This window comes from Procambarus clarkii, chromosome 53, assembly GCF_040958095.1.
Source record: "Procambarus clarkii isolate CNS0578487 chromosome 53, FALCON_Pclarkii_2.0, whole genome shotgun sequence".
NCBI classification, from domain to species: domain Eukaryota; kingdom Metazoa; phylum Arthropoda; class Malacostraca; order Decapoda; family Cambaridae; genus Procambarus; species Procambarus clarkii.
The window spans coordinates 34,499,889-34,526,392 of NC_091202.1; the positions used below are offsets into that span (position 1 = coordinate 34,499,889).

Genomic DNA, 26,504 nt, shown 5'->3' on the forward strand with positions numbered 1-26,504 from the left:
ACTTATTGTTTGGGATCAATGCACAATGGCCCACAAAAAATCGCTCGAAACACTTGATCAATCATTTTGATTCGTGTTTCTAGCAAGGTGTGGGAAAACAATTAGACTAAAACTTAATACTAATTGTGCATTAATTAATGCACAACTATATTCTACCCACTTCAAGACTCCGAACCAATATAGAAGCATCAAGAGGAAGTATGGGGCAATAGGCCCTCTGCAGTTACTTCCATTCTTATGCTCTCATATCCAATTAATACCCACAAGTTTCGTGTTCTGTCTTGTATTTGTCACAAGTTTGTTCACCTCACCCAAAACTGTTGCACCATATCACCTCACCCAAATGCGAGTATTAGTGTTTTCAGGTTACAGTTGTGTGTGTAAACTAAAGTCTTTGAAAATGTAATAAGTTATTACGAAATGCGTTCAAGCGTCGCGTCAGACTAGAAATAAAAATTAATTTTGAAGAACTGATTTTTTAATTAGCATCGACAGTAAAAAGAAACATAAGAAATAGAGAAAATTTGTGTTAGAATTATTAATCTTACTTTTTCAGTCATATTTAACAACATATGTTTACAAGAAACACTTACCAAAATATACTAATATATAAATACAGTATATCACACTACACACTATTGAATAATATTACTTAAAAAAAAAAAAATCAGAGACACTGAAATAATTTGGTAATAATATCTTTGTGGCACCTTCCGCCTGACAGCTCGAGCTGACCACCTCCGGCAGCTTGCTCTGTCAACTGCCTCTTTTTTTGCCAGACTTCACCGCCCTATTCCTGCCAAAATATGCTACCTACGATTTTTTTGTATTATTTTCTCATGATCAGGAAACATAAATGAACACTTTTTTAAGATGAAATATTAATTTTTTTTTTGCACCTGTAGGTGTTGAAGACCAAATAGCCCAGAGGAGCTTAGGGGTTAGGCCTTTTATGTACTAGCTCTATCTAGAAATCCAACTTTTTTTTTTGTAACTCTTCTTGTATGTACTTTTACCTCAATAAACATTTGATTTGATTTGAGCTGACAAACTGGAGTGGCTGGGTTCGCCGGCACGGGGGAAGGGGGGCTGTATGGACGAGCGACTGCGGCGATGGAGTGTGACATTTGCTACTTTCCTCGGGATTGGAGGGAGTTCTACCTCTCTGTTCAGCTTTCGGTTATATTTTTCTTACCATGTGGTCTGTTTTGTTATGACTGCCTTTCTGTGTGCCTAACCCAAGTCAATGGCAGATAAGGAACCCTCCCCCCCCCCCCCACAAGGGGGTTTTCCAGGGCCATTGCTCCCTGCACCTCTCTGAGGTGGGCCATGTTCTGGCTAGTGGTCCCTGGTAGGCAGAACTCCATAGACTAATGCCCCGATCTAATGATTTCGCATATTAGTCTGATAACTCCAGGGAGCCGAAGGTCCTCCCCACTGAAAATGTATATTTTTTATATATTTCAAGGTCAAATCATTACTGTGATTTTTTAAATTAAAAAAATCAACATTTAATGTAAAACTATTTTTAATGAAAACAATGCTTCCTTAACTTTAAAACAAGCACAAAAAGGTTCTACCTCAAATAGAAATGAAGTTATAAATTTTTATGTTGTCAAGCTTGTAAGCCATTTTTTTTTTTTTTTTCACATTGACAACCCTGCTGTATGAATATTTTGCTTTTGTAGGTTACTTCATGTTCTCCGCCATCCTACCAAATCTCACGATAATGAGATTTGTCATGACTTAAGACAATAACTTAAGACATTGTCGGGTTGAAAAGTCCACTCTGATGTGATAATATGGCTGGAATAACCCCATTAGTTTGCATAACTCTGTCACTGTAATAAGAACTATCTTTTGCATTCATCAAATCTGACATATATATATATACAGTACTTCAATTACTCATATAAGGCTTATACTGTATACTGGGTTTATATCCCCCCCTCTATCATTATGATGATGACCTCCATCTATGTTTATATTGATATAAAAGTGACAAAATGATTACACAAATCTCCCTTTCTTCATTACACATCTTGTGGCCTAGCACATACAGTAATACCTAACAAAAACAAAATTATTTATTTATTTATTTATTTATTTATTTATTTATTTATTTATTTATTTATTTATTTAAATAATAGATTTAAATTTAGAATAGATTCTAAATAATTCTAAATAATAGTCTAAATATATTCTAAATAATAGATTTAAAATTATATAGGCAAGTAGGTAATATAAAACACAAGCAATGATACAAAATTAAATATATTCCCAGTAAAATTTGTACATGTGAAATCCAAATTTCACATGTACAAAGCTAAACCATTTACAAGATTAGTCTTAAATGTACTACAGCTTATGTATTTAGTGTCACAGATTAAGAAGTTATTCAATTTTTTAAGCATCTTTCAACTATAAATAGCACTGACCGATTGTATTAGAAGCCGAGAAGTTTATACAGTACAGTATTCCACTCGGGATTAAGCTCGCCTCTTAACTGTAGATACAGCTACTTGCTCTTCTCATCAGTTATCCCATATATGAAAAATGGAGAATACATCACTACAGTATAATTTATGTAAGATAATTATGAAAGTTTAAAAAATTTAAGGTAAGACAGTACAGAAAGTTAAAGGAGAGTATCAAAGCATTTCATGGAGGCTTACTTTGGCAGTTAGTTATTAATTATCAGTGTGAAACTAAAGTGATCTGCCAATGAATTTCCTTGTGTGAGAAACTCACGTTACGCCAAGATATTAATACTTGTACTCGCCTCTTATAACATATTTAGCACAGTACTTAAGTTTGATGGGATTTCATCTTAAGAACATAAGTGTTTCAAGCATAAAGTTCTTCATATATTGTTCACTACTCAACACATTTTGCTGCTGGTCACCAATACTGTAGATTTTTATATTGTTCCCTTAAAATGTTTATGTATTAATTAAATGTTAGTATATACTGTACCAAGTTTGATACAAGAATATTTCCTATGGGTCATGACAGCAAAATTTAGTATTCTGTAATACTACAAACAATAGCATTCAACTTTAAAAGCAATTGTTTTTAAGACTCCAATTGCTGGTAACCAAATACAGTATAGAGCAGATATCTACTCACTCAAAGAATGAGTTAAGACAACATTTAGCAGTAAGGCTATCTATGATAGAAATCAATTACTTATTATAAATCTTGATGAACACACTAAATAACCAACTCTTCAAATAGTAAATTGTCTAATTTAAATATTGTATAAAAATATATAAGACAAATTTTTCAAGACCAAAAAGGAAGAACTGCCAATACTATATTTCATGATACTGTACCTGAATATCACTTTTTAGATTAAGGACCTGCCCTGAAACGTTGCGCGTACTAGTGGCTTTACAAGAATGTAATTACTACGCTATGTATCCTCACAATCCCAATGTACCTTCTTGTATATATATAAATAAATAAACAAATAAATAAATCACATGTTAAACCAAGTCAGTTAACACTGTACAAGAGCAAATTGATCAAATACATTTTGGAATATTGTGTAAAGTGTATCGTAAAACTGCATACTGTACAAAAATTTAAAATTTTCTTGTGGTTTAAATGTACAGTATTTCTCCCAAATGATAACCTGCCAAAATATAGTGTGCAGACTACTTTAATCGTCATCCTACACAATGAAAAATGTATTACATAATGTTTAGAAAGAAGGCAACCAATCAAATTGAACTAAGAATTTGCAAAACACAAATTGAGAGCAGAGGGGATGTAAAATTCCTTGGAGTTCAAGTTAACAACCAGCTGAATTTTAATAGCCATAAACAAACATAACAGTTTGTAAAATAGTAGGAACTCTCTCTAAAATCCAGTATTATGTACCATGCTATGCCTTGGTAACACTATATTATTCACTCATCTATCTGCCCTATTGAAATCCTTGAATATGTTAAATACCAAGATAATTGCACACACTAAGTGCTCTATATCTATAAAACTTTACATTGCAATACCTCAAACACCTCCTTGAGAGCTGTAACAGAACTTATGGCCACCACACCAGAAACAAATATCTATTTTTATTTGATATCTCAAGAGTGTGACTCAGCCAAAGCAGAAATGTCGTACAACTCAAAGGGTCTTAACTAGTGCAATGGCATTCCAGAAGAGATTTAAAACTGTACTTTCCTCAATCATTTTGAATGAGAAACTAAAAAATACCTAATTAACATTATATAACCAATTTCAACTCACATTTACTCAACCTACGTAAGTCAAACCGATTTGCTATTATTGTGAACATTAAATAATATACTGTATCTGTATTTTTACTAAAACTACAGGTTCTATATTTAAGTAGTCTATGCCTTTCATTAATAAATATCACTTAATTTTTTTTTAATAATTTGCTAATTTTTTTACAATTCATATGTGTAACATTACTTTTTGTTTAGTATTGCCCCCATTAAACTTATAAATAAATTACCCGATTATTTTATATTATGCTTGAAACGCTCTATGTATTAGTGGCTTTATATAATTTCATAATTTCATTTATATAATAATAGTTCCAAAAGAAGGGGAAAACCAAAGCAACCCACCCACCTCCTGCAGTTCAGGCAATGAAATACCGGGAAGCAGTCAGAATGGAACAAGAGCATCAAAACTCCCAGAGGAAGCTGAAATCTTCCTCAGGGAATGTCACATAGCCACAATTTATGAAACATGCAGTGCACCTGAAGGAATGGTCCCATCTAATGATCTTGGAAGACCTGGTAAATGCTGGTCATGAAGCCCAAACCCAGAGTTGAGCCATCCATAACCACATCAAGTGATGGGAAAGTATGGCGCTACAGAACCTGAGCCACAAAAAATCAGAAGAGGAAGCCAGTGAAGCATGAGCAAACAAAGGGTGGTTGTGGCTAGAACCCGCCAGTCTCAGAAGCGGCAAAACAGGTAAAATGGAACAATGCCTGGTGGCAAACTCTGCACTGCAGGAAAACATACAGGCAAAGAATGATTGCCACACAACCGATTGATCAACAGGCTGCAACAAAGTTGTAAGCTTAGCAAGGCCACCGGAGGCAGATACAGAGACACTGACCTAAGAGTCCCAAACGAGGGCCCCAGACAAGTCCAAACTAGAGATGGAACCAACTGGAATTTGCACCAGTTCACCAGGAACGAGCTCAGTGAGCTGGGAAAGAACCAGAGCCCTGGCCAGCTGACATATACATGCCAACCGGAAGCCCAAACTAGCCAGTTATCAAGATTGGTCAACAAGAGAACCCCAAGCGATGGAGCCAGGCCACAACACCCAACACTAACCTACTAAAAGCAAGGGGAGCCAGACTCAAACCAAAGGGCAGAACCTTGAAGAGATTAGCCAGACAATGAAACCTGGTTGGTTCTCAGGACACCACATGACTCACCCTGCAAGATCAGGTGCACATAAGCCAAAATGGACATGTGGAAGGTTGGATATGGAATGAAGCTGTTCAAACCCAAAAAGCACAGATGCATATAAAAGTAAACTTGACATCTGGCAGCTTCACATACTTCACAGATGGATCAGTAGACCAGCAAGGACAAGAAACTGGAGCTGCAGTTAAAGCAGGAAACTCTTTAAATAGTTGGAGACTCTCAAATGGGCGTTCGACTTTACAAACAGAGATGCTAGCCATTCAGAAGGCTTTGGAACATGCTCTTACTGAATACTGACAACATGTTATCATACATACAGATTCGAGAACTGCCATTGAAACCTTGTAACAAAAACACATATGTGATAACATCCATCTGATCACAAATGTCATATCATTAATGCAAACACTCAAACGTCAAGGCCGTCGGGTACTTATCAACTGGGTGCCAAGTCATGTACAAATAATAGGAAATGACATTGCAGACAAAGCTGTAAAACTTGTAACTAAGAGAAAAAAATGTAGACATTTACATACCACAGAGTCTATCACAGATTAAGAAAATAATTAGAAACAGAGCAAATGCAAAAGATGTACAGTGACCACAACACAGCAGTTGCAACATCAGGATCTGCAGGTTGGTACAAGAATTCAACCAACTACGAACCACTTAGTTTGATGAAAGGGAGCAGTAGAACAACAGAAGTACATTTACATCGCATCAGGCTTGGAAACCCATGTGCATGAGAAATAGGCTTACAGGTTCCAGAAGATGAGAGGAAATGTCAGCACTGTGGAGAAATGCCCGACAGACCACTGGAACATTATCTAGCATAGTGCAGAGTTACAAACCCATTAAGGTTTCAACTTCGATTCAACAGAGCATTAGTTTTTTTTTTTTTTTTTTTTTTTTTGAGATATATACAAGAGTTGTTATATTCTTGTACAGCCACTAGTACGCGTAGCGTTTCGGGCAGGTCCCTGGAATACGATCCCCTGCCGCGAAGAATCGTTTTTTCATCCAAGTACACATTTTACTGTTGTGTTAAACAGAGGCTACAGTTAAGGAATTGCGCCCAGTAAATCCTCCCCGGCCAGGATACGAACCCATGACATAGCGCTCGCGGAACGCCAGGCGAGTGTCTTACCACTACACCACGGAGACTGTTAAACACATGTGTTGTTAAACACATGAGACAAAACCTTACCCAAGTAAAACAGAAACAAGCAACACTTAGTGGGCCAGCCACAGGCTTAGGGCCCGTGCAGGAATATCTCTGAAAAAAAAAGAAAAAAAAAAGAAAAGAAAAAAAAAAAAAAAAGAAAAAAAGCAGAGAATGAAATGGAGGCCCAGGCCTAGGGACAAATGAGACATCCACCAAATGTAAAAGGTCCTTTCAACCACACCCAAGTCCAACTACATCACAATGATCAAACACAGAAGTGGGGAGCTCACTGGTCAAGAGTGACCAGCAAGCCCCAACCCCAAGAGAGCAGAGGGACTAACCAATTCCACCGCATGCCAAGATATGACCTGAAAGGTCTAAAAATCATGAACCAGAAGCTGATAAAACAGGTCACATGTCCCCCTCTCAAAACTCACAACACTGTCAAACAGATGAACTGCAAAAGTTCTGGCATTAACCATGAGTGGTGCCCGTTTTCTATTTCGCCCGTGGTGCTATTCCCATGAGGCAAGTTGCCTCATGGGAATAGCTTTGTTAATTTATTTTTCACTGTTTCTCACTTGATTTATCTAGTTATGTTTTGCTCTAACAAGTTGCACCTGTGTGTCAAAGATGGCATTCATTATGTATAACTTTGAAAATATGTATACATATACATATAGAGATATGTGTATAAATATATGCACACTGTGTATTTATTCATACTTATATATAAATAGGCCTATATAAGCTTAAATCTTAGAATTGGACATATCACACATTTTGCCTGAAATATATAATGGTAATCACTCGCTGCTGTTAAAATTTCAGTGGCATAATATGGCTACCGTGCACATTCCTAAGGCCATGGCCTTAGGAACATTATGCAAGCCTTAGTAAAGTAGGCCACGTTACTAATGCCATAGAAGGAAAGTGAGAGATTCGGGATTATTTTCAAGATGAGGGATGGTTCCTGGAGGCCTGAGGAAGCAAATGTGAGCCCTCTTGTATGCATGGGACTTTCGAATCTCATGATATATTAACATCATCACATGTTGGCTGGCGCACCACCACACCCCTTAATATGTCGGCTGGTGCACCACCATACCCCTTAATATGTCGGCTGGTGCACCACCATACCCCTTAATATGTCGGCTGGTGCACCACCATACCCCTTAATATGTTGGCTGGTGCACCACCACACCCCTTAATATGTCGGCTGGTGCACCACCACACCCCTCAATATGTCGGCTGGTGCACCACCACACCCCTTAATATGTCGGCTGGTGCACCACCATACCCATCAATATGTTGGCTGGTGCACCACCACACCCCTTAATATGTCGGCTGGTGCACCACCACACCCCTCAATATGTCGGTTGGTGCACTACCACACCCCTCAATATGTCGGCTGGTGCACCACCACACCCCTCAATATGTCGGTTGGTGCACCACCACACCCCTTAATATGTCGGCTGGTGCACCACCATACCCCTCAATATGTCGGCTGGTGCACCACCACACCCCTCAATATGTCGGCTGGTGCACCACCATACCCCTTAATATGTCGGCTGGTGCACCACCATACCCCTCAATATGTCGGCTGGAGCACCACCACACCCCTCAATATGTCGGCTGGTGCACCACCATACCCCTCAATATGTCGGCTGGTGCACCACCATACCCCTTAATATGTCGGCTGGTGCACCACCATACCCCTCAATATGTCGGCTGGTGCACCACCATACCCCTTAATATGTCGGCTGGTGCACCACCATACCCCTTAATATGTCGGCTGGTGCACCACCATACCCCTCAATATGTCGGCTGGTGCACCACCATACCCCTTAATATGTCGGCTGGTGCACCACCACACCCCTCAATATGTCGGCTGGAGCACCACCATACCCCTCAATATGTCGGCTGGTGCACCACCATACCCCTTAATATGTCGGCTGGTGCACCACCACACCCCTCAATATGTCGGCTGGTGCACCACCATACCCCTTAATATGTCGGCTGGCGCACCACCACACCCCTCAATATGTCGGCTGGAGCACCACCATACCCCTTAATATGTTGGCTGGTGCACCACCATACCCCTTAATATGTCGGCTGGTGCACCACCACACCCCTTAATATGTCGGCTGGTGCACCACCATACCCCTTAATATGTCGGCTGGTGCACCACCACACCCCTCAATATGTCGGCTGGAGCACCACCATACCCCTCAATATGTCGGCTGGTGCACCACCATACCCCTTAATATGTCGGCTGGTGCACCACCACACCCCTCAATATGTCGGCTGGTGCACCACCATACCCCTTAATATGTCGGCTGGCGCACCACCACACCCCTTAATATGTCGGCTGGTGCACCACCACACCCCTCAATATGTCGGCTGGAGCACCACCATACCCCTCAATATGTCGGCTGGAGCACCACCATACCCCTCAATATGTCGGCTGGTGCACCACCATACCCCTTAATATGTCGGTTGGAGCACCACCATACCCCTCAATATGTCGGCTGGCGCACCACCACACCCCTCAATATGTCGGCTGGAGCACCACCATACCCCTCAATATGTCGGCTGGTGCACCACCATACCCCTTAATATGTCGGCTGGTGCACCACCACACCCCTCAATATGTCGGCTGGTGCACCACCATACCCCTTAATATGTCGGCTGGTGCACCACCACACCCCTCAATATGTCGGCTGGCGCACCACCACACCCCTCAATATGTCGGCTGGTGCACCACCACACCCCTTAATATGTCGGCTGGTGCACCACCACACCCCTTAATATGTCGGCTGGCGCACCACCACACCCCTCAATATGTCGGCTGGTGCACCACCATACCCCTTAATATGTCGGCTGGTGCACCACCATACCCCTCAATATGTCGGCTGGTGCACCACCATACCCCTTAATATGTTGGCTGGTGCACCACCACACCCCTCAATATGTCGGCTGGTGCACCACCACACCCCTTAATATGTCGGCTGGTGCACCACCACACCCCTTAATATGTTGGCTGGTGCACCACCACACCCCTCAATATGTCGGCTGGTGCACCACCACACCCCTTAATATGTCGGCTGGTGCACCACCACACCCCTTAATATGTTGGCTGGTGCACCACCACACCCCTTAATATGTCGGCTGGTGCAGTGCAGGTGTTAAGCCAAGATAAATAATTTTGATTACCACTAGGTATTAAAGTAGGTAAAGAAAATCTTATGATACTTATGACATTTTGTGAAATAACAAACCTTGGCCTTGTGCACCTTCAATATTGCAGTTAAACTGCACAAGTCATCACTACAACAAATAAACATACTCACCAAAAGATTTTTGTTTATTTTACATCACAAAATACAACCAAAAACTAATTGTGGCAATTTTCACTACTAGATAGTATTTAGATTGTTTAATAAATAAATATGTACATATGTGTATATATACACACCCACACATACAATATATTATGTATATTTATTTATTTATTTTGTATGCATATGTAATTATGTAAGTGTAGTTACAGGACAAGAGCTGACCTCATGGTGTTCAGCTTCCCTCCCAGCAACCTGTCATAATACTTTGAAACTACTTATGGTTTTGGCCTCCAGCACCTTCTTTCTTAATCTGTCTTAACTACTCTGTTTGCGAAAGTGAATTTTCTAATAGTTTTCCAGCAGCTATGTTTAGTTAGCTTAAATCTTGTTGTTCTTGAAGTTCCAGGTCTCAAGAATTCTTCTTTATCAATTTTGTTAATTCCTGCTACTATTTTATATGTAGTGATCAGGATCTTTCATGATCAGGGTACACCTCTATTTCTTCATCTTCTAGTTTTGGTAAATTTAATGTCTCTAAACTATTCTCATAACTCTTTTCTTTCAATTCTGGAAGCCTTTTATTTTTAGATATACGTCTTTGCACCTTTTCCAGTTTGTTGATGTGCTTCGTAAAATGTTGGGCATCATACAACCACTGCATATTCCAACTTTGGTCTCACAAAGGTCATGAACAATTTCTTAAGTATTTCACCATCCATGTATTTAAAAGCAAATCTGAAATTTGCATAAAGAATATCGTGCAAGGAGCCTACCTTGAAGTGGTTACCTTGAGGTGCTTACGGGGCTTAGCGTCCCCGCGGCCCGGTCGTCGACCAGGCCTATGTTACACTTTCTAATTTCAGAATTACTTTTAAATATACAGAAGGTGAAATACTGAAGAAATTGTTCATAACCTTTGTGAGACCAAAGCTGAAATATGCAGCAGTTGTATGGTGCCCATATCTTAAGAAGTACAACAACAAACTGGAAAAGGTGCAAAAGCATGAAACTAAATGACTCCTGGAACTGAGAGGGTGGTTATAAATTGGAGCTGCCTTGTATGAACCAATAGGCCTTTTTCAGTTACCTTTATTCTTATGATCTTAACTGACAGACGAGCTACAAGGAGAGGTTAGAGGTGTTAAATATGCCAAAACTAGAAGATAGAATAAAAAGAGGTAATATGATCATTACGTACTACTGTACGTACAAAATATTAACGGGAATCTATAAAATTGATAGAGAAGAATTCCTGAGACCTGGAACTTCCAGAACAAGAGGTCATGAACAAGAAGCAAAGCCGTTGAAGAAATAAAACAAAATTCACTTTCGTAAACTGAGTGGTAGACGATTGGAACAAGTTAGGTGAAAAGATGGGAGGCCAAAATTGTCAGAAACTTCAAAGTGTTATATGACAAAGAGTGCTGGGAAGACGGGACACCACCAGCATAACACTCATCCTGTAACTACACTAGGTAATTACATAACTTTTAAGTTGTGTGTGGCCAATTTTCTATTCCACATTCCATAATGTGGCATTTATTCATATAAAAATTTCATTTGTCAAGTATTGCTCCATACTGTACACCTATCTGGCAAAGTATTCTTGAATGGCATGACAATCGTCTAAATTTCTTATCTTCCCTAGTATCTTAGCATCATCAGCAAACATGTTCATATAATACTCTATTCATTCTGGTACAGTAGAGTTTTTATGTAGACAATGAACATTACTGGTGCAAGAACTCAACCCTGTGGTGCTCCGCTCCTCTAGTCTAAAACATTGCCTCTGATTACTTCCCTCATGTACTCACCTAATTGTGCTTGCAGGAGTTGAGCTTCGGCTCTTTGGTCCCACCTCTCAACTAGATGAGACACGCATGTATGTGTAATTGCCAAAGTGTAATTATCTAAGTGCAGTTACAGGATGAGAGTTACTCTTGTGGTGTCCCATCTTCTGAGTACTGTCATACGACACTTTGAAACAACTCACAGTTTTGGTATCCACCACCTCTACATTTAACTTGTTCCAACCATTTACAACTCTGATTGCAAGAGAACTTTCTAATATTTTTTTTCAGCACTTTCCTTTCCTTAGCTTGAATCTATGACCTCATGTTCTTGAGGATGCAGGTTTCAAGAACTGTTCTTCGCAAGTTTTATTGATTCCTGTTACCATTTTGTGTGTAGCAATCATATTGCCTTCATTTCTTCAATCTTCTAGCATTGGCATACTGTACTTAACACCTCTAGCCTCTCTTTGTAGCTATTGCTTTTCTGTTTTGAAAGCCATTTCTTGGCATGTGCTTGCACCTTTTCCAGTTTTTTTTATGTGCTTCTTGAGATTTGGGCACTATACAACTACTGCATATTCCAATTTTGGTCTCACAAAGGTTGTGAACAGTTTCTTCAATATTTCACCATCCATGTATTTCAAAGTGATTGTGAAGTTAGAAAGTGTAGCACATGCTTCTCACACAATGTCCTTTATGAAGTCCTCTGGGGACAGTCTACTGTCCAGAACCACCACCTAGATCTATTTCTTTATCAGTGCGCTTTAGTACTTTATCATGTAACTTGTAGGTTGTGTGGCCAAATTTCTCTAATTCCATTTTCCATAACATGAATTTATTCACATTGAATAACATTTGCCAAGTGTAGCTCCATACACTCATTCTGTCCAAGTAACCTTGAAGTGCATGACAATTGTCCAAGTCTAGTATTTTCTCTAGTAGCTTAGTATCATCAACAAATATGTTCATATAACTCTGTATTCCTTCTGGTAGATTGATTATACAGTACAGACAATGAACAACACTGATGCAAGAACTGAACCCTGTTGTACTCCACTAGTACCACTTCTCCAGTCTAATGTGTTGCCTCTAATTACAGCCTTCATATCTGTCAGAAAACGTTTCATTCATGCCAGCAGTCAGTCAGTCACCCCTCCAGTATGTTCCAGAATAACCTCATGTGGGACTCTTTCAAAAGAAAGATGGCCAGTCAACCAGTCCAGCCCAGCAAGCTAGCCAGCTTCCTTGCATCTCCCCCGCCCCCCATATCCTCTCTCTTGCCTCTTCCCTCCCTCCTTCCCTCTTCCCTCTCTCTTGTCTCTTCCCTCCCTCCTTCTCTTTTGCCCCTTCCCCTCCCTCCCTCCTTCTCTTCTGCCCCTTCCCTCCTTCCCTCTCTTTTGCCCCTTACCACCTGCCCCCTCTTTTTCTTTCCCACTCTCTCTGTAATTACCTAAGTGTAGTTACAGGATGAAAGCTATGCTTGTGATATCCCTTTTCAAGCTACTGATGGTTTCAGCATCCATTGCCTTCTCACCTAACTTAAACAACATTCTACAGCTCTATTTGCATAAAGTTAATGTTCATATGTTATTAGGTACAGTTTGTTTCCTTAGTTTGAATCTATGACCATCTGTTCTTGAAGTTTTAGGTTTAAAAAATTCCTCCTTGTCTGTTATGGAATGTGTGTACTCATCCAACTTGCCTAACTGTGCTAGCAGGGGCTGAGCTTCAGCCCTCTGGTCCTGCCTCTCAACCATCAATCAACTGGTAATTACCTAAGTGTCTAATGTGTAAATAATGTGGTGTAAAGGTTCCTGAGAATACTGGGCTCTGTCAAATCTGCATTTGAAACTGTGTATGGAGTCTGCTTCCACCACATCACTTTCTAGTGAATTATATTTGTTAACTACCAGTACTCTGATACTGAAACAATTATTTCTAATATTTTGAGGCTCATTTGGGTACTCGGTTTCTGCCCATGTTATCTAGTGTGAGTACCACCCATGTTAAATAATGATTTATCCTATCAATTCCTCTGAGAATTATGTATGTGAAGATCATGTCTCCCCTTAACTCTTCTGTCTTCCAATGACATGAAGCTTAATTCTAGTACTGTACTCTTTCCTCACAGATCATACCCCTCAGCTAGGATACTAGTCTGGTGGCTTACCTATGAACCTTCTCCATTTAACCTTCTGCTTGACTAGATACACATGTGGGTGTAATTGTCTAAGTGTAATTACCTAAGTGTAGTTACAAAATGAGAGCTATGCTTGAGGCATCCTATCTTCCCAATACTCTGTCATATAATACTTTGAAACTACAGAACTGAGGATTTGACCACCTCCACCCTCTCACTTAACTTGTTCCAACCGTCTACCACTCTGTTGCAAAAGTGTATGCATGTGTGCACGTTGTACCAAATAACCAGAATTGCATAACAAGCTGAATTTTCTTGTACTGAAAATAATTTTGTAAAAACTTACAAATTTGAGATCTTGTGTTTTGTGATTTCTTGCATAATCTATATCTATAAAAGGCAACATCTGTCTGTGTGCGAAGTTGAGAGCCGTGTGAAGTTGAGAGCCGTGCGAAGTTGAGAGCCAGATGCTTGGGGCTAGCCTCATTAAATTTTGCAGGGTGACTGGTCTTTGTCTGGGGATGGTCAGAGGCAAATCAGGTCAAGCCCCATGCCTCCTCTTTACATGAAATACCAAAGTACACAAATTTAGTCTAGCTAATTAATAAATAAAAAAGCTCTAGCCTGCCTCACTAAGATTCATCTAGCATATTAAATGTAAGTTTCTCTACTGCCATTTATTGATGAAGACTGTATTTAGTGAAAATGGTTATAAGAATGACGGGAAAATGGTAAAGGGGAGATAACGTTGTGAATGGTAGATAAGGTGGTGAATGGTAGATAAGGTGATGAAGGGTAGGGAAAGTAATTTAAGAGTATAGAAGGTATCATGTGTTTTGTGACATCTTGCATAATATTTACCCAAGGTCCACCATCTCTCTAGTGGCCTTAATGGAGGCAGGAAACCAGCTGCTTGTTAAAAGTGCCCTCATTTTTCTTGATGATTTTATTTATATCTGAATGTGTTCCGTCTTCCCAAAACTCTGTCATATAACTGCTTTGAAACTACTGATGGTTTTGGCCTCCACCACCACCTCACCTAACTTGTTCCAACTGTCTACCACTCTGTGCTCACCTAGTTGTACTTTTGAGGGTTGAGCTCTGGCTCTTTGGTCCCGCCTCTCAACTCTCAATCAACTGGTGTACAGATTCCTGAGCCTACTGGGCTCTATCATACCTACATTTGAAATTGTGTATGGAGTCAGCCTCCACCACATCACTGTCCTAATGCATTCCACCTGTTAACTACTCTGACACTGAAAAAGTTCTTTCTAACGTCCCTGTGGCTCATATGGGTACAGTACTCAGTTTCCACCCGTGTTCCCCTTGCACAAGTACCCCCCTTCCCCGTGTTAGACAGTTTATCTTTATCTACCCTGTTGATTACTCTTAGAATTTTATAGGTAGTGATCATGTCTTCCCGAGCTCTCCTATCTTCCAGCAGTCTGTAGTGAGTGTGTGTGGTTATATATACTGTAATTACCTAAGTGTACCTAAGTGTAATTACCTAAGTGTAGTTACAGGATGAGAGCTACTGTGTGTGTGTGTGTGAGTAATTACCTAAGTGTAAATACCTAAGTGTAGTTACAGGATGAGAGCTATGCTCGTGGTATCCCGTCTTCCCAACACTCTTTGTCATATAATGCTTTGAAACTACTGACGGTCTTGGCCTCCACCACCTTCTCACCTAACTTGTTCCAACCGTCTACCACTCTGTTTGCGAAAGTGAATTTTCTCATATTTCTTCGGCATCTGTGTTTAGCTAGTTTAAATCTATGACCTCTTGTTCTTGAAGTTCCAGGTCTCAGGAAATCTTCCCTATCGATTTTATCAATTCCTGTTACTATTTTGTACGTAGTGATCATATCACCTCTTTTTCTTCTGTCTTCTAGTTTTGGCATATTTAATGCCTCTAACCTCTCCTCATAGCTCTTGCCCTTCAGTTCTGGGAGCCACTTAGTAGCATGTCTTTGCATCTTTTCCAGTTTGTTGATGTGCTTCTTAAGATATGGGCACCACACAACCGCTGCATATTTTATCTTTGGCCTAACAAAAGTCGTGAACAATTTCTTTAGTATATCACCATCCATGTATTTAAAAGCAATTCTGAAGTTAGAAAGCGTGGCATAGGCTCCTCGCACAATATTCTTTATGTGGTCCTCAGGTGATAGTTTTCTATCTAGAACCACCCTTAGATCTCTTTCTTTATCAGAATTCTTTAAAGATTTCTCACATAATATATAGGTTGCGTGGGGTCTATGGTCTCCTATTCCACATTCCATAACATGGCATTTATTAACATTAAATTCCATTTGCCAAGTGGTGCTCCATATACTTATTTGAGTGATCACGTAATATTGGACATTAAATATGCTATGCGATATAACTAGTAGAGAATGGGGACAGTGAAACAGTTGTTAAACTCAATTTCAAGAGAGGACGCTATGGGGAACTTAGAAATTTTCTTCTTGGGTATAATTGGACAGACTTGTTGCTAGGCAAGGAAGTAAATGAGATGTATGCCAAATTTTGCACAATACTGTATATGATGAAGGCACACAAACATTCATACCATTCAGCGATACAAAGATGCGAGAAACAACTACACAGCAGTAAGGAGAGAGGCAGAAAGAAATTTTGAAAAAGGGATAGCAGATAAATGTAAAACAGAACCGGGCCTATTCTACAAATTCATAAACAACAAATTGCAGGTAAAGGATAATATCCAGAGGTTGAAAATGGGAAACAGATTCACGGAAAATGAAAAGGAAATGTGTGAAACATTAAATGAAAAGTTCCATAGTGTGTTTGTACAAAATGAAATCTTCAGAGAACCAGACACAATAAGAATTCCAGAGAACAACATAGAGCGGATAGAGGTGTCTAGAGATGAAGTGGAAAATATGCTAAAGGAGCTCGGGAGGAACAAAGCAGCTGGCCCAGATGGCGTTTCACCATGGGTTCTGAGAGAATGTGCATCTGAGCTCAGCATTCCACTTCACCTGATCTTTCAGGCATCCCTGTGTACAGGAATCGTAGCAGACGTGTGGAAACAGGCTAACATAGTTCCAATCTACAAAAGTGGCAGCAGGGAAGACCCCCTCAATTATAGACCTGTATCATTGACAAGTGTAATAGTGAAAGTATTGGAAAAGCTAATCAAAACTAAATGGGTAGAACACCTGGAGAGAAATGATATAATATCAGACAGACAGTATGGTTTTCGATCAGGAAGATCCTGTGTATCGAATTTACTCAGTTTCTATGATCGGGCCACAGAGATATTACAGGAAAGAGATGGCTGGGTTGACTGCATCTATCTGGACCTAAAAAAGGCTTTCGACAGAGTTCCACATAAGAGGTTGTTCTGGAAACTGGAAAATATTGGAGGGGTGACAGGTAAGCTTCTATCATGGATGAAAAATTTTCTGACTGATAGAAAAATGAGGGCAGTAATCAGAGGCAATGTATCGGAATGGAGAAATGTCACAAGTGGAGTACCACAGGGTTCAGTTCTTGCACCAGTGATGTTTATTGTGTACATAAATGATCTACCAGTTGGTATACAGAATAATATGAACATGTTTGCTGATGATGCTAAGATAATAGGAAGGATAAGAAATTTAGATGATTGTCATGCCCTTCAAGAAGACCTGGACAAAATAAGTATATGGAGCACCACCTGGCAAATGGAATTTAATGTTAATAAATGTCATGTTATGGAATGTGGAATAGGAGAACATAGACCCCATACAACCTATATATTATGTGAGAAATCTTTAAAGAATTCTGATAAAGAAAAAGATCTAGGGGTGGTTCTAGATAGAAAACTATCACCTGAGGACCACATAAAGAATATTGTGCAAGGAGCCTATGCGATGCTTTCTAACTTCAGAATTGCATTTAAATACATGGATGGCGATATACTAAAGAAATTGTTCATGACTTTTGTTAGGCCAAAGCTAGAATATGCAGTTGTTGTGTGGTGCCCATATCTTAAGAAGCACATCAACAAGCTGGAAAAGGTGCAAAGACATGCTACGAAGCGGCTCCCAGAACTGAAGGGCAAGAGCTACGAGGAGAGGTTGGAAGCATTAAACATGCCAAAACTAGAAGACAGAAGAAAAAGAGGTGATATGATCACTACGTACAAAATAGTAACAGGAATTGATAAAATCGACAGGGAAGGATTCCTGAGACCTGGCACTTCAAGAACAAGAGGTCATAGATTTAAACTAGCTAAACACAGATGCCGAAGAAATATAAGAAAATTCACCTTCGCAAATAGAGTGGTAGACGGTTGGAACAAGTTAAGTGAGAAGGTGGTGGAGGCCAAGACCGTCAGTAGTTTCAAAGCGTTATATGACAAAGAGTGCTGGGAAGACTGGACACCACGAGCGTAGCTCTCATCCTGTAACTACACTTAGGTAATTACACTTAGGTAATTACCAAAACAGACATGCAGACCTGGGAAACAGGGTTGGTTCAACAGAAATTACGAGAGGGCCAGAGATCAAAAGACAAAAGCATGGAATCATTATAGAAAGAGGCCAAACCCCCAAACATACCAGCGATTCATAGATGCAAGAAACAACTACACGTCAGTAAGAAGAGAGGCAGAGAGGGACTTTGAAAACGGTATAGCAGGCAAATGTCAATCAGATCCAGGCCTTTTCTATAAATTCATTAAAAGTAAGCTGCAGGTAAAGGATAATATTCAGAGGTTAAAAATGGGGGACAGATACACAGAAAATGAAAAGGAAATGTGTAAAACATTAAACGAAAAGTTCCAAAGTGTGTTTGTACAAAATGAGATCTTCAGAGAACCAGACACAATTAGAATTCCACAGAACAACATAGAGCGTATAGAGGTGTCTAGAGACGAAGTGGAAAATATGCTAAAGGAGCTTAGTAAGAATAAAGCAGTTGGCCCAGATGGAGTTTCACCATGGGTTCTGAGAGAATATGCATCTGAGCTCGGCATTCCACTTCACCTGATCTTTCAGGCATCCCTGTGTACAGGTGTAGTAGCAGACGTGTGGAAACAGGCTAACATAGTTCCAATCTACAAAAGTGGCAGCAGGGAAGACCCCTCTCAATTATAGACCTGTATCATTGACTAGTGTAATAGTGAAAGTATTGGAAAAACTAATCAAACTAAATGGGTAGAACACCTGGAGAGAAATGATATTATATCAGACAGACAGTATGGTTTTCGATCTGGAAGATCCTGTGTATCGAATTTACTCAGTTTCTATGATCGGGCCACAGAGATTTTACAGGAAAGAGATGGTTGGGTTGCCTGCATCTATCTGGACCTAAAAAAGGCTTTCGACAGAGTTCCACATAAGAGGTTGTTCTGGAAACTGGAAAATATTGGAGGGGTGACAGGCAAGCTTCTAACATGGATGAAAAATTTCCTGACTGATAGAAAAATGAGGGCAGTAATCAGAGGCAATGTATCGGACTGGAGAAATGTCACAAGTGGGGTACCACATGGTTCAGTTCTTGCACCAGTGATGTTTATTGTCTACATAAATGATCTACCAGTTGATATACAAAATTATATGAACATGTTTGCTGATGATGCTAAGATAATAGGAAGGATAAGAAACTTAGATGATTGTCATGCCCTTCAAGAAGACCTGGACAAAATAAGTATATGGAGCACCACTTGGCAAATGGAATTTAATGTTAATAAATGCCATGTTATGGAATATGGAATAGGAGACCATAGACCCCACGCAACCTATATATTATGTGAGAAATCTTTATAGAATTCTGATAAAGAAAGAGATCTAGGGGTGGTTCTAGATAGAAAACTATCACCTGAGGACCACATAAAGAACGTTGTGCGAGGAGCCTATGCCACGCTTTCTAACTTTAGAATTGCTTTTAAATACATGGATGGGGATATACTAAAGAAATTGTTCATGACTTTTGTTAGGCCAAAGCTAGAATATGCAGCGGTTGTGTGGTGCCCATATTTTAAGAAGCACATCAACAAACTGGAAAAGGTGCAAAGACATGCTACTAAGTGGCTCCCAGAACTGAAGGGCAAGAGCTATGAGGAGAGGTTAGAGGCATTAAATATGCCAAAACTAGAAGACAGAAGAAAAAGAGGTGATATGATCATTACGTACAAAATAGTAACAAGAATTGAATAAATTGACAGAGAAGATTTCCTGAGACCTGGAACTTCAAGAACAAGAGGTCATAGATTTAAACTAGCTAAACTAAGATGCCGAAGACATATAAAAAATTCACTTTCGCAAACAGAGTGGTAGATAGTTGGAACAAGTCAAGTGAGAAGGTGGTGGAGGCCAAAACCATCAGTAACTTCAAAGCATTATATGACAAAGAGTGCTGAGTAGACGGGACACTAAGAGCGTAGCTCTCATCCTGTAACTACACTTAGGTAATTACATACACTATATACAGTGGAACCTCGATCTATGAATGCCCCATAGTAGTACAAATTTTGTGTACAAAGTCAATTTCATTGTAAAAATTGATTGAGTACAAAGTTGCCTTAGAGCATCAAGTGTTTGTTCGGTATCCACTTGATTTAATTAACGACCTATATGGAGCTATACCCAAGTCATTAAATTCTTGGGTCTCGCTGTTATCTGGGGGTTTAAAACGTCACTAACTTTTTAGTCATATTTGGGAGGGCAACTGGATGGATCAGGGTGGGGGAGGGGGAACTGGATGGATGGGGGGGACTGGATGGATGGTGATGGGAGACTGGATGGATGGTGGGGGGGGACTGGATGGATGGTGGGTGGGGGATTGGATGTATGGTGGGGGGGGGGACTGGATGGATGGTGGGTGGGGGACTGGATGTATGGTGGGGGGGACTGGATGGATGGTGGGGGGGGGGACTGGATGGATGGTGGGGGGGTACTGGATGGATGGTAGGGGGGGGACTGGATGGTGGGGGGGGACTGGATGGATGGTAGGGGGGGGACTGGATGGTGGGGGGGGACTGGATGGATGGTGGGGGGGGGACTGGATGGATGGTGGGGGGGGACTGGATGGATGGTGGGGGGGGACTGGATGGATGGTGGGGGGGGACTGGATGGATGGTAGGGAGGGGGGGACTGGATGGATGGTGGGGGGACTGGATGTATGGTGGGGGGGGACTGGATGGATGGTAGGGGGGGGACTGGATGGATGGTAGGGGGGGGGACTGGATGGTGGGGGGGGACTGGATGGATGGTGGGGGGGACTGGATGTGGGGGGGGACTGGATGTGGGGGGGGGACTGGATGGATGGTGGGGGAGACTGGATGGATGGTAGGGGGGGGACTGGATGGATGGTAGGGGGCTGGACTGGATGGATGGTGTGGGGGGGACTGGATGGATGGTAGGGGGGGGACTGGATGGATGGTGGGGGGGGACTGGACTGGATGGATGGTGGGGGGGGAATGGATGGATGGTAGGGGGGGGACTGGATGTGGGGGGGAGACTGGATGGATTGTGTGGGGGGGGGACTGGATGGATGGTGGGGGGGGGACTAGATGTATGGTGGGGGCGACTGGATGTATGGTGGGGGGGGGACTGGATGTGGGGGGGGACTGGATGGATGGGGGGGACTGGATGGATGGTGGGGGGGGGGACTGGATGGATGGTGGGGGGGGACTGGATGTATGGTGGGGGGGGACTGGATGGTGGGGGGGACTGGATGGATGGGGGGACTAGATGGATGGTGGGGGGGACTGGATGTATGGTGGGGGGGACTGGATGTATGGTGGGGGGGACTGGATGGTGGGGGGGACTGGATGGATGGTAGGTGGGGACTGGATGGATGGTAGGGGGGGACTGGATGGATGGTGGGGGGGACTGGATGGTGGGGGGAGACTGGATGGTAGGGGGAGACTGGATGGATGGTGGGGGGGGGACTGGATGTGGGGGGGGACTGGATGGATGGTGTGGGGGGGACTGGATGGATGGGGAGGACTGGATGGATGGTGGGGGGGACTGGATGTATGGTGGGGGGGGGGACTGGATGTATGGTGGGGGGGGACTGGATGTATGGTGGGGGGACTGGATGTATGGTGGGGGGGACTGGATGGTGGGGGGGGGGACTGGATGGATGGGGGGGGACTGGATGTATGGTGGGGGGGGGACTGGATGTATGGTGGGGGGGGACTGGATGTATGGTGGGGGGGGACTGGATGTATGGTGGGGGGGACTGGATGTATGGTGGGGGGGGACTGGATGGTGGGGGGGGACTGGATGGATGGTAGGTGGGGACTGGATGGATGGTAGGGGGGGGGACTGGATGGATGGTAGGGGGGGACTGGATGGTAGGGGGGGGACTGGATGGTGGGGGGGGGACTGGATGGTGGGGGGGAGACTGGATGGATGGTGGGGGGGGGACTGGATGTGGGGGGGGGACTGGATGTGGGGGGGGACTGGATGGATGGTGTGGGGGGGACTGGATGGATGGGGGGGACTGGATGGATGGTGGGGGGGGACTGGATGTATGGTGGGGGGACTGGATGTATGGTGGGGGGGACTGGATGGATAGTGGGGGGGACTGGATGGATGGTGGGGGGGGACTGGATGGATGGTAGGGGGGGACTGGATGGTGGGGGGGACTGGATGGATGGTAGGGGGGGGACTGCATGGTGGGGGGGACTGGATGGATGGTGGGGGGGGACTGGATGGATGGTGGGGGGGGGACTGCATGGATGGTGGGGGGGACTGGATGGAGGGTGGGGGGGACTGTATGGATGGTGGGGGGGGACTGGATGGATAGTAGGAAGGGGGGGACTGGATGGATGGTGGGGGGACTGGATGTATGGTGGGGGGGGACTGGATGGATGGTAGGGGGGGGACAGGATGGATGGTAGGCGGGGACAGGATGGATGGTAGGCGGGGACTGGATGGTGGGGGGGGACTGGATGGATGGTGGGGGGGACTGGATGTGGGGGGGGGACGATGTGGGGGGGGGGGGACTGGATGGATGGTGGGGGAGACTGGATGGATGGTAGGGGGGGGACTGGATGGATGGTAGGGGGGTGGACTGGATGGATGGTGGTGGGGGACTGGATGGATGGTAGGGGGGGGGACTGGATGGTGGGGGGGGACTGGACTGGATGGATGGTGGGGGAGGGAATGGATGGATGGTAGGGGGGGGGACTGGATGTGGGGGGGGACTGGATGGATGGTGTGGGGGGGACTGGATGGATGGGGGGGGGACTGGATGGATGGTGGGGGGGGGACTGGATGTATGGTGGGGGGGACTGGATGTATGGTAGGGGGGGGACTGGATGTGGGGGGGGACTGGATGGATGGGGGGGACTGGATGGATGGTGGGGGGGGGACTGGATGGATGGTGGGGGGGGACTGGATGGATGGTGGGGGGGGGACTGGATGTATGGTGGGGGGGACTGGATGGTGGGGGGGGACTGGATGGATGGGGGGGACTGGATGGATGGTGGGGGGACTGGATGTATGGTGGGGGGGACTGGATGTATGGTGGGGGGGGACTGGATGGTGGGGGGGGACTGGATGGATGGTAGGGGGGGGGACTGGATGGATGGTAGGGGGGGACTGGATGGATGGTAGGGGGGGACTGGATGGTGGGGGGGGACTGGATGGTGGGGGGGACTGGATGGTGGGGGGGACTGGATGGATGGTGGGGGGCGACTGGATGTGGGGGGGGACTGGATGGATGGTGTGGGGGGGGACTGGATGGATGGGGGGGACTGGATGGATGGTGGGGGGGGACTGGATGGATGGTGGGGGGGGGACTAAATGTATGGTGGGGGGGGACTGGATGTATGGTGGGGGGGACTGGATGGATGGTGGGGGGGACTGGATGGATGGTGGGGGGGGGGACTGGATGGATGGTAGGGGGGGACTAGATGGTGGGGGGACTGGATGGATGGTGGGGGGGGGGGACTGGATGGATGGTGGGGGGGGGACTGGATGGATGGTGGGGGGGGACTGGATGGATGGTGGGGGGGACTGGATGGATGGTGGGGGGGGGACTGGATGGATGGTGGGGGGGGACTGGATGGATGGTGGGGGGGGACTGGATGGATGGTAGGGAGGGGGGACTGGATGGATGGTAGGGAGGGGGGACTGGATGGATGGTGGGGGGGGACTGGATGGATGGTGGGGGGGACTGGATGGATGGTGCAGGGGGGGGGGCTGGATGGATGGTGGGGGGGACTGGATGTATGGTGGGGGGGGGACTGGATGGATGGTAGGGGGGGGCTGGATGGATGGTGGGGGGGGACTGGATGGATGGTGGGGGGGACTGGATGGATGGTAGGGGGGGGACTGGATGGATGGTAGGGGGGGACTGGATGGATGGTAGGGGGGGGGACTGGATGGATGGTGGGGGGGGACTGGATGGATGGTGAGGGAGACTGGATGGATGGTAGGGGGGGGACTGGATGGGGCCTCGTAGCCTGGTGGATAGCACGCAGGACTCGTAATTCTGTGGCGCGGGTTCGATTCCCGCACGAGGCAGAAAGAAATGGGCAAAGTTTCTTTCACCCTGAATGCCCCTGTTACCTAGCAGTAAATAGGTACCAGGGAGTTAGTCAGCTGTCACGGGCTGCTTACTGGGGGTGGAGGCCTGGTCGAGGACCGGGCCGCGGGGACACTAAAAAGCCCCGAAATCATCTCAATAAAAAAAAAAATATGGTAGGGGGGGATTGGATGGTGAGGGGGGACTGGATGGATGGTGAGGGGGGACTGGATGGATGGTGGGGGGGGGGACTGGATGTGGGGGGGGACTGGATGGATGGTGGGGGGGGACTGATGGATGGTGGGGGGGGACTGGATGGATGGTAGGGGGGGGGACTGGATGGATGGTGGGGGGGGACTGGATGGATGGTAGGGGGGGTGGTGAGGGGGACTGGATGGATGGTGGGGGGGGACTGGATGTGGGGGGGGACTGGATGGATGGTGGGGGGGGACTGGATGGATGGTGGGGGGGGACTGGATGGATGGTAGGGGGGGGACTGGATGGATGGTGGGGGGGACTGGATGTATGGTGGGGGGGAGACTGGATGGATGGTAGGGGGGGACTGGATGGATGGAAGGGGGGGGACTGGATGGATGGTAGGGGGGGACTGGATGGTGGGGGGGACTGGATGGTGGGGGGGGACTGGATGGATGGTGGGGGGGGACTGGATGGATGGTGAGGGAGACTGGATGGATGGTAGGGGGGGACTGGATGGATGGTACGGGGGTGGACTGGATGGATGGTAGGGGGGTGGACTGGATGGATGGTGGGGGGGACTGGATGGATGGTGGGGGGGACTAGATGGATGGTGCAGGGGGGGGCTGGATGGATGGTGGGGGGGGACTGGATGGATGGTGGTGGGGGGGACTGGATGGATGGTGATGGGGGGGACTGGATGGATGGTGGTGGGGGGGACTGGATGGATGGTGGTGGGGGGGACTGGATGGATGGTGGGGCGGGACTGGATGGATGGTAGGGGGGGACTGGATGGATGGTGAGGGGGGGACTGGATGGACGGTGGGGGGGGACTGGTTGGATGGTGGGGGGGGGAATGGATGGATGGTGAGGGGGGGACTGGATGGATGGTGGGGGGGGGACTGGATGGATGGTGGGGGGGGGACTGGATGGATGGTGGGGGGGACTGGATGGATGGTGGGGGGGACTGGATGGATGGTGGGGGGGGGACTGGATGGATGGTGGTGGGGGGACTGGATGGATGGTGGTGGGGGGGGCTGGATGGATGGTGGTGGGGGGGGGCTGGATGGATGGTGAGGGGGGGGGGCTGGATGGATGGTGAGGGGGGGGACTGGATGGATGGTGAGGGGACTGGATAGATATATTTTATATAAAATATATAAAATATAAAATATATATTTTTTATATATTTATATATATATTTTTTTTACTTTGATTCAAAACACAGAAATTTGATCACACCTGACCTAAACCCTCCTAACAGAACCTAACAAGACTGGATTTTATGCCAGTCAGAACAATGAACCCTTACTCATTGTTCCGACTGCCATGAAATCCGCAAGGAACTGGAAAGAAGCCATCAAGTATTAATAAACAGCTTTATTAATAATAAAGTCAACACCCATATCGGAAAATATTTAAAAAAATGGTATAGCAGAGAACAACCAACACGGCAGCAAATAACCCTTCCCATAAAACTACTGTATTACAAATCCACAATGAGCTCACAATACAAAACTGAAAAAGAATAAAAAATATAATTTTAAATGGAGAGAAATTGAACTCAGACCAGAAATTGGAATTCATAATTTCCTACAAAACAAAAAGGACTACTTAATACTTATGAACAGCCCTAATAAACAATACAACCCTCTCCAAAAAGCAAACGTGGTATACCTGCTTGATGGGGTTCTGAGAGTTCTTCTACTCCCCAAGCCAGGCCCGAGGCCAGGCTTGACTTGTGAGAGCCAATTTACCAATACCAATTTACATGCCCCAATGAAGGATGTCACCTTCGATCTACGTTACTTGTATTGACATGACCACCACAAAGCTGAGAAGACTGACCTGCCATCTGTAAGCTGGTGCCCCTAGAAACCATATGATAAGTGCTCATAACACAATACTCACTAAGAACATGTTAGCAGAAAATACTGTACAACAATCCC

The 26,504-nt window shown here is 44.6% G+C and overlaps 1 long non-coding RNA gene across 1 annotated transcript in view; it reads right to left on the bottom strand.

Moving 5' to 3' along the window:
- Positions 1 to 7,791, bottom strand: part of LOC123767102 (uncharacterized) — a 48,472-nt gene extending 40,681 nt beyond the window's left edge. Inside the window, exon 1 of the long non-coding RNA XR_006773916.2 lies at positions 2,439 to 7,791. This is a non-coding gene — a long non-coding RNA (uncharacterized lncRNA). The remainder of the gene's footprint in view (positions 1 to 2,438) is intronic.
- Positions 7,792 to 26,504: the final 18,713 nt, after the last annotated feature.